The sequence below is a fragment of the Egretta garzetta genome, unplaced genomic scaffold (genome assembly GCF_000687185.1).
Source record: "Egretta garzetta isolate BGI_Z169 unplaced genomic scaffold, ASM68718v1 scaffold16, whole genome shotgun sequence".
NCBI lineage: Eukaryota > Metazoa > Chordata > Aves > Pelecaniformes > Ardeidae > Egretta > Egretta garzetta.
Window position 1 is genome coordinate 2,497,422 of NW_009260022.1, and position 10,013 is coordinate 2,507,434.

Below are 10,013 nucleotides of genomic sequence, written 5' to 3' on the forward strand. Positions count from 1 at the left end.
AACAAAGTCAAATGAAAAAATCGAAGGTGTCCTGTACAGTTTTCTTCTTCACTTCTTTCTAGAAATGTAAACGGTATTATCTGAAAACACAATACCAGTGAATAGGCTCATTTGTCATAAGGAAGAATGTTGTCATGTAAAAGCAGATTTTTAAAAATAAACACAACTGAAATATTACTTTTTTTTCATTATTTGCACAACAACTTCATCAAGCTGATGCCCACACTGATCAGGTGCTCTATTTCATTTGACTTCAAAGACTTAATCTTAAAACAGCCACAGCAATATCTGGCAAACTAGCAGATGGGTTCATCACCTGCTTTTGCCTTATTCAGGTACTTTGGCATCCCCAGCTAACGAGGTCAAAGTTGGGCAGTTCTAAGGTTGTGAAGCTGTTTGACTCCCTTGGCCCTGCAACATGATTCTTCCACTACCTCAATGGTACCCTAATGCATATGCTTGCAGCCATCAAATGCTACACACAGGAGAAAATGAGAAAGCACAAATGTCCCAAAACCACTTTGAAGTTGCTGTGTGACCTCTGGGAGGGTATCCATACAGAGGGAAAGGGTCCTCCCCTGGCCTCTTAGAGCCACACGCTGACCCTGACAGAGCCTTTTGCTTCCCCAAGTCCCCCAAAAGCACCAGGAAATAAAGAAGCACAATCTGAGTACACCCAGATAATCCAGTTAGTCACATGTAGTGTTCATCTCCCAGTACAAATATATTAAGATCCTGTTTTGTCCAGTAGAATGGCCACATCAAAATAAAAACACAAACCAAAATAATATAAAAGCAGGACAGAATCCCTTTTATTGTAAGAACTAGTCAGAATAATTCCTCTCTCTTCATTCTCCCCTTTGAAGTTTCATATGTAGAACAAAATATCTAACCTCTTTGAGTACTGGTTGCAGAGCTCAGTAACCCAAACTCATTTATGAAATTGGTGGGGAAAATAACACACATCCCTGAGAAGAAGCCTAGCTTTTGCAAACCAAGGTGTATTTTCTTTGGGGCACCTGTTTCAGAAGCAGCTGAAGCCTGCTATAGAGTCCTCAGGCATCCCGGGAGGTCTGCAGCAATGCAGCAGCCTTACAGATCATAACAAGATGCTTTAAAACAACTAAGAGTTTCATGCACGGTAAAAACCCCTCCAATCATTTTCATTTTTCTCTCATGTTCACCATAGCAGCCTGAGTCTAATTGCAACACTTACATGGTGTTTAATTAATATACAGCTTAGAGATATATAGATACTAGCACTAGTAGGATGGATTTCATGTAACTTGATTATCTTAATTACAAGCATTCTATTTTCTCATTTACTTAATTGATTGTCATAGATTTCCAGAGAAATTTGCACTGCCCTAAGTGAAAACAATATGTAAAAAAAACTTAAAACTGCTGAAGCTGGCCTATTCAAGCAGCAAAGTGCTAGAAAAGGAGATTCGTATGACATGAAACATTGTACTGAGTAATATCTGCTTACTTTTCTTTTGTTAAAAATAGGAATTTATTAAATGGAAGAAGAGTCATCATCTGGGAAAAAAAAATGAATATGACTTATTGATTCAACTGCACCTGTAATAGAGTTGTCTCAAGTATCTCCTCTGATGACATGCCTAACACAGGAAAAAAAAAAGATCCATTTTTCTGCTAGGTCTGTCTGTTAGCTGACTCTACGTTATATCTCTGCCTCACCTGAAAGAGCTAAGGAGAGCAAGAGGCAATTTATTCGTCATGCAAGATTTATCCTTGAGCATTTATTCTGCAAAGGCAGTGTTACATACCAAGCTGTGCAGAATTATGTGCAGTGGTTTTGTAATGTAGACAGCTTTTATTTGGGGGAAGCAAATATCCTGAACTCGAGGTGTGCTGGGTAACAACTGCAGCTAAGTCAGGACTATCAAGAATAATTCCAATCTCTACGTCGCTTTTTCATTTAGGAGTTCCTTTCTCTGGCCTGTTTACTTGCATGACCTCTTTCGTCAAAGAGAAAGCAGACCTCTCAGGCACTTTAGTACAGCGGTAAAAGCAAGGTGGAAGCAGAGAGCTCCCTATGGTATCATCAAGGAAGTGCTAGCAGGCCCAGAGTACAAAATTATTTAGCACAATATCCATCCTCTTTGTCAGTAAAGATAGCAGCCATGTAAGCAAGATACACCACAACCAGCACCTGGACTCACCCATCTTGATACTCCAGCCATTGGGCTCTAAGTGCATCATGCTCAGATCACGCATCGATTCTTTCTTAGCATAAGACATTTATAGGAACATCTTGCCAAAGCCTAGCAAGGGCAGAAAGGGATAGAATATTTTGAAACACTGTAAAATTTTTGATTATTTCTTCAACTTCATTAAAATCCCTCCTCAAAAAGACTCTTCTATTGCAAGAAGTTTCAACAGTTATCCATTATCCATCAGATATTATCCTCATACATATTCAGGGGCAATTGATCTCCATTATCTGCTGCACATTCATAGAATCATAGAATCACTTTGGTTGGAAAAGAACTTTAAGATCATCAAGTCCAACCTTTAACCTAACCCTGCCATCCCACCACTAAACCATGTCCCTAAGCACCTCATCTATCTTTCTTTTAAATACCTCCAGGAATGGGAGCTCGACCACCTCCCTGGGCAGCCCATTCCAGAGCCTGACAACCCTTTCTGTGAAGAAGTTGAGCTGTGTGAGGCAAATCAGATTTGATTCAAGTCACAAGCACCATCAGTTTGAATGGGATCTATGCCTGTTTACAAAGGGCTGAATTTCAGTGTCTGTGTCCAACTTGGGTCTTACTCACAGTAAAGTCTACTAGGATATCATCAAGGTGTCTGGGGAAGAACACTGTATTCCAGGCAGTACTTCACTCACCAGAAACTTCAACTCTTATCAAATGCAGGCAGGAAGACAAAGCAAGTAGCAATCTCTCCAATTTCACATTAAGCCTGCTCCTTATGAAGACAAAGCAGAACATGAGACCTACAGGTTTGTAACCTGCACAGTGAAAGGAGGCATATAACACTAACTCTTGACAGGAAAGGGCTCTGTGCTATCACGTGGCTCCCTGCCAGTTCATGAACATGTTATATTCTGCTCATAAAAAGTCTTTGGCAGTCCTAACAAATATATATGCCACTGGCAAGAGCAAGAGCCCCACAGGGCCATACCTACTTCTTGCAATTGCTCCTTTTTCATCCCTACACAGCTTTTATTTTTGCAGTCATTGCATTGGAAAAAAAACTGGTGGTACAATGACGCCTTTCCTAAACTTTCTTCACCTGGAAGAATCCCAACAATCTAATTCAGAATAATTTGCTTGATAATGAGACAACAATAGATGGCCTTTTCAAGCTGGCATCAGGACTTGCTGGTGTCCCTGCAGTTTCTCTCCTCCATTCATCAGACCAGTCACCACACTCAAAGCTTTTGGTGTGGACCCTTTCTGGCTCTAGTCTCTTACCTTAGCAACACTAAATCTCCTCCCTTTTCCCAGTGCTCAGATAGCTCTTCATTTAGTGTAATTCTAGCACCTGAAGAGCTCTCCCTCCACACTCACATGCCCTCACCATCACCACAGCTGCCCCGTCTCACACAGCAGACTCCAGCCATCAGCAGGTCCTTCAGCTGTGTCTTAGCCCTCAACACATTCCTCTTCCCCATCTCTCCTCCTTCCTCAAGCAAGTCCTGAAAAGCTGTCACCTGCCTCCTTTCCTACTATTCTTTCTTCTCCTTGCAGGACTGTTTACTTCTCTCCATTATTACTTTCTTACAAAAACTGAGACTTGCACATGGCTTGCCACTCCCAACTCAAACCCCTCTGTTGTAAGATAGGACCGACACCTTGACTTTCCATCACATCCTTCTCCTTCCTCTCTTTCCCCACTTCAGCTTTTTTCTTGATTTACAAAAAAATCTCTTCAGCCTCACTCCATTCTTCTGCACTTTTAATCTGCTTCAATCTAGTACATTTCCCTGTTGTTTCCATCACTCTTTCAATTTTCCTAACATGCTTTTACATAGCACAGCATCCCCCCACATCTAATGTATCCATCCAAACCAGCCACAAAAATAAGAACATGGCGTTTTATGACAAGATGGTCCCTACCTGATGGGTTTACAGTCCTACACTGTCTAATGCCTGGGAAAGTGAATTCAGTGAGTTTCAGAGAACAAGTAGCCCTTGAAGTAGTTCCTTCAAGAATCTTTTGTTTGGTATTGCCTGGTCTAGTTTTAGGTATATGGAAACAACAGCTCCATCACCTTTCATCTTGCCTCTGCCCACAGAGATCACTGCGCAGCATAACAGATCTCACTATCACACACTTTCTTCATATGTTTTTTTTCTCTATTCCTTTTACTTTCCCTCGCATAACCTTGAATAGTTCATCAGAATTCAAACCAGCATTTTTCCAAATTTCATTTTAACTTCCATTTAATCAAGTATACCTTATTCTATAATTTCAATGTTTTAATCCTTTTATCTGCTTCTGCTTCCTATGTTGCCTCCACTTTCCTCGTATCTTTCTAATAGACATCCGGTGCTGAATCAAAGTGCATTTGCATGAAGGCTGAGCACAGCAGTACTTTTCTCTGTCCCTGTGTCTGAGGTATCAATGACTGCATTATTGGATTAGTTTCACCAGACAGGACAGCTTGTCTTATATTATCACATTTAAAGCAGAAAATTAACTTTTCCTAGCATCTGGAACAGACAACAAGTCTATAGGGCTAGAGTAGCCATCGACATGGCAGGTGTCAACACACCCATATTATTTTTAAAAAGTACCTAGTTAATGAACTTTCTTTAAATAAAACACATTTCCCCCTACAAAGTCCACCAAAAGGTCCAGATCCTTTAGGATAAAGTCATCAAGGTGCACTGGGGCTTGGTATTCTGCTTGCCATCACTTTAGCTTTCTGTTTTATCAAGTTTTGGTTGCAGGATGGTTTATGAAATGAAGTATTGCTTGCCTCTGGAGAGTGGTGTCCTGTATGGACAAGGCTGACTTGGTACTTCCCAAGCACCATTTTATTCTAACCAATTACGGCATATCTGTACTTTGAATTACAAACAGGTGATGCCAAGGTTGATGATAGGCTGCTTTAATTGGTCATTAAAAGCCAGTATTAATTACTGCCTTGTTACTTGGATTCAGCATTTCTACACATGGGGATAAAACTAATGGGCTAGAATACAGAATATATACAGCATGTAATTAAAATTACATTTTTTAATAGAGGAACACACATGCATACAATACAAGTGCTGCCATATACTTAGAAGTCCAGGTTATGGAAGTATACATTTTAATTTGCATTATACAGCAATTTAGCTGTTACTTCAAACAGATGGGTGAGTCGTGCAACATTTTTAAACTGACTTAATTACTTGTAAAGGTATTGGCTTGTGTTAATTAGGTGCAATAAATTACACAGTGGTTCACAAGATTCCTTTAAAAGGGGTTTTGAACATGTAGTATCTGTAGGAAAACAAAATAGTTATTGGCCATTTGTTTAATCAGTACAGAAACAAGATCAAAAAGCCCACCATTCACATAAGCCAAAATGCATCTAAAATTACAGATATTGCTGTATATTTGCACCTCAGAGAAAGAGGATGTCAGGAATAACATGTAGCAATAAATCTATCCATATGCTTAGAAGAATGATCAGACTAAATAAATGTAAACTGATTACCCTTACTCTCCCCCAAAAAAACATTAGTTAAGTGTGCAATTGAGGTAGCCAGTGCAGGGTTAATACTGTTGTCCTTGTTTAGGGCAAAGTCATTTGCTAAAACATGAGTCATGTGGAAGACAGTCCACAGGTTAATCTGAACATGTAGTAGCCTGAGAAATATCTAGACCTCTACACTCTATTCACTTTAAGGTTTAAGCTCCAGATATTGCTTCTTGTCTTGAACTCCAGGGATATCCTGTAACAAAAACCTTCATGCCCAAGAAGCACCAAGTTTATTTTCATAGACTACAAACAAAACCAATGCATCCAATAATAAGTCTAAGTAGACAAGTAGAAAATGTCTTACCCACTAAGTACCACAGAGGAGTACAACCCAATTAGATAGCCAAACAAAAGCTGTAGGTCAACAACGGTTATTAAACACCCTGGTTGCAATATTAGGAAAGCAGCGATTAGCAAGGAAAGCCCTTTCTGACTGATGAGGCTGGCAGGTCCTTCCCACCTCTAAGAGAAAGGGCTGCCCTCATAGCATGGCTACTAAAGAACACAAATGAAATTTATCTCGACCCATTGAGATCCCACAGATCCTACATCCTGAAGACTCACATCAGCCCCAGGTTTTGGTGCTTTCTAGCATAACCAGGCAGAAACCTTGCAGGATCCTTGGTTACACCTTGGCACAAAGCTTCCACTGGGGAATAGCACATTTCACTTTGGAGAATAAATTGTGGTGCCCCCAAACATTTCACCTTAGGATTTCTAGGCTGTAAGGGGAGTGAACCCTAGGCAGATAAGGTTCTCTCATTTGTGATAGATCATCTCTTTCCTGGGCCTTTTAGATTATGAAATGCTTTCTATTTTTTTTTATTGTTTTGAAATTGCTGTGCTGGAAATGTCGTTGAAAACAAGCTTGCACTTTTATCTTCTGCTAAACCCAAGAGAAATACCACTTCAGAGGAGTATATTATATTTCATTTGAATGCTGGGACAGCCACATCAGTAAGTAAACTAAAAACCATATGGATTGTCAGTGTTAATACTACCACCTGCCCATGTTTTCCCCTTCCAGCTCTGATCATCAATCACATTTAATTTTCTTCTTTTTTATGCCCTTCTTTTCAGAAGTACCTAACAGTCTATTATTTTTTATGCATCACAATTTCAGTAAGGCTGCATTTTCTTTCAGGAAAAAAATGCTTAATGTCATGCAAACACTTTTAAAGAAAAATGGAAAAAAATGCACCTGAGAAGTTGTATTTGCACGTGCACACTGGCTGGCAACATGCACATGAAATACAGAAATGAAATGAGAAACATTTTGTTGTTCCTTGACATGTGCTGTGAGGATGGGTGACAGCTCATGAGGAGAGATTAGAGCAAACAGGACTGTCCTTCCCCAGGTTTTACTTCTATTTCTTGTGCTGTTTGGAAGCAAGAAAACCTGATCTAGTTGAAGACTGGGAGGTGGACTAGATGACCTTTAAAGGTCCCTTCCAACCCAAACCATTCTGTGAAAGGAAGTGAAAGCAGCATCACTGCCCATAGGTGAAGAAACTCTGCACAGAAGAAGGAACAAGGCAGCCTTACATATAAGGAGTGGACACAAGAAACTTGGGAGCTGCAGAAATTTTAGGAAGTGATACACTACAGGTGACAAAACTACTTGTATCTTTGAAGCCTATGTCAGATAATAACAAAGCTTTAGAAAGACATACATATTCTGAAATTTCATGTACACTACTGTCTCCAATCTGCAAGTTTATTCTCAGTTTGCTGTAGCGCCAAGACATGTATTTGCTTTAAGCAGTAATTCACAATGGGTGAGACATCATCATCTGTGGGATTTGCAGCTGCCTGGAACACATCAGGCAAGTGGCAACAGATTTGTCTTAACAGTTCTTAAAGTAAATATTTGTGAAACTGTACTTTTAGTCCTATCAATACCCACATGATGATGCAAAGCAACATTTTGAAGGGGAGCAGTATGCACCGTCTTCTTCCCTCATTCTAATGTGCCTTCCAATAATTCAGTTCTAACAGCACACAACTCAAAAATACTTATTTGGGATATCAAATTTAAATTACAACATAGACTTAATTTAACTATAAACTACACATTCAATTTCCTCAACATGCCACCAATAGGTCAAATTCTAAAACTTACTTCAGTTAATTCTTTTTTTTTCCTGGAAAAATTTCTTCCATGTTAGTTTGAAAGAATATCGAAACCAGAAAGAAGTTGGTAACAAACTTAAATGGTATACGCCAAGAACTTACTTAGCCTCACCTGCCTGACTTAAAATGGAACTTATATAGGTACCATTTTGTATCTGGCAAAGCAAGTGCATTTATATCTTTGCTCCTAAATTTGCCAATCTCTGCACTAAGAGGACATTACATACAAATAATCTTGCTCTGTATTAATTTACCATGAATTCAGATAGTAATACAGTTCAGTTTTACAAGAACAGATAATCTTTCAAATCCTCTCCAGAAGGCAATACTTTTGCCTTTAATTATAAAAATTACTTTCACAGATAAGCGATTTCTTTTGTGACTAAGACAAGGATTATGATCTCTGTTAGATAAGCAGTAGAAGCTTTAATTTCCACTATTTGTTATGTATTTATATTAGCTAGTGTTAACATGCGTATTTGTCTCCAACAGAAGCTTTTAAAGGATTCTCATTGAGATCTGAGCATGTAAGCAGTTGAAATGGTTTTGGTTTGGGTTTCTTTTCAAATGCCTTCAAAAGTAGTAACAAATTGTTTAAGTGCACAGATTTATTTTTTCAAGCATTAGTAATGCTCCATTAGCTTAATTTCTGTTGACATACAAACAGAACCCCAGGAATAGTCAGAAAAATGCAAGTTCACAGGTGACAGACAAAGAAAAACATGGTGCATACATACCAAGAGCTCAATATTGTAAGAAAGGGCCAGTTAGGTATACATCTGAAGTACCAGCTACAAAATGGGTTTGGATCCCTCCCCCCCTTTACACATAACTGTGCAGACATCAAAGCTCTGGTTTGATTTTCCTTGCAATTATAGTGATAGCTTTTAAAAACCACAAATGACTGTCGGAGTAAATCAGACCTGGGGGAGTTCGTATTACAGAACATTTAGAAATTGCTCAACAGCGCGGCTGCATCTTGGTCTCCGGTGCTGACTGTCAAGAACTAAATCATGGAAAGCTGCAAGCGAAGTCTGAGCAGAAATGGTTTCCTGGAAGGGGCAGTTTCCAAGCAACTGCGTTTATAACTTCTGAAGTGAGTCCTCACGGACAGCACATGCCTCTGCATGAACCACGACACTACAGCTGTGGGTCCCAGTGATCTCCTCCTTAGACAGCAAGTTGTCCACAGAAAGGACAAGGGGGAAGAAGGAGGAGGGAGGCGGAACAAGGGGCCGGAGAGCACTCCCATTTCTCTCACACCTAGTTAAGCGCTACAATGCTGGGACACACCTGAAAAGATAAATCCTCTTGTAAAAAACCCAAAATTTCAGAACAGAGGGAAAGGAAAATAAATTATTTTGTGAACTGCAAGGTTCATAGAATCATAGAATCACTTTGGTTGGAAAAGACCTTTGAGATCATTGAGTCCAACCTTTAACCTAACCCTGCCACACAACTGTTTTGTATAAATATACCTCTGTGTGTGTGTGTACAAATTGGGAATGAAAAATAAATACTTTGGAGAGCTGAACAGTTACTGATGCAGTTTTTGGAAAAACCAAATACCACTACTAAAATTAAATTGGCATGTGAAGTAGTGGAGTTTTGTTTGTTTAAGAAATCGCTACCACATACTTTCTAGATAGGAAGCAAGGGCAGCTTATAAACAAAGAGCAGCACAAAAGTGTGCATACACCTCCAGGAGGGATTAAATACTTTATCAGGAACTCTGTCCTCATCCTGAATTTTTTATAGTCATGTAGCTCAGTACAAAGCGAGCACTAAAACCACCAAGTGAAAATAATTGAATTTACAAGAGATATGTGCTGGTGCAGGGCAAGAGAACCAGAGCTGAGGCACTTTCTTTCAGGTGCTTACAATCTACAGATACACTACGATATAACAAAATACAGCATATCTACTGGCAATGCTGCACTCGCCATCCTGTTCCACAGAATCTTCTCCTCTTCTCTTTGACTGCCTGATGGGTATAAATAATGAGCACAGCCTGAGCACCGAGACTGCATGCAGGCAATGTTCTGGAGGTCTGTGCACGCTCACCGTGCTCGCACTCTGTGTACAGGCAGGCTTGCTCCCTCTGTGACCGAAGGCTGGGCGGCACAGCACTGAG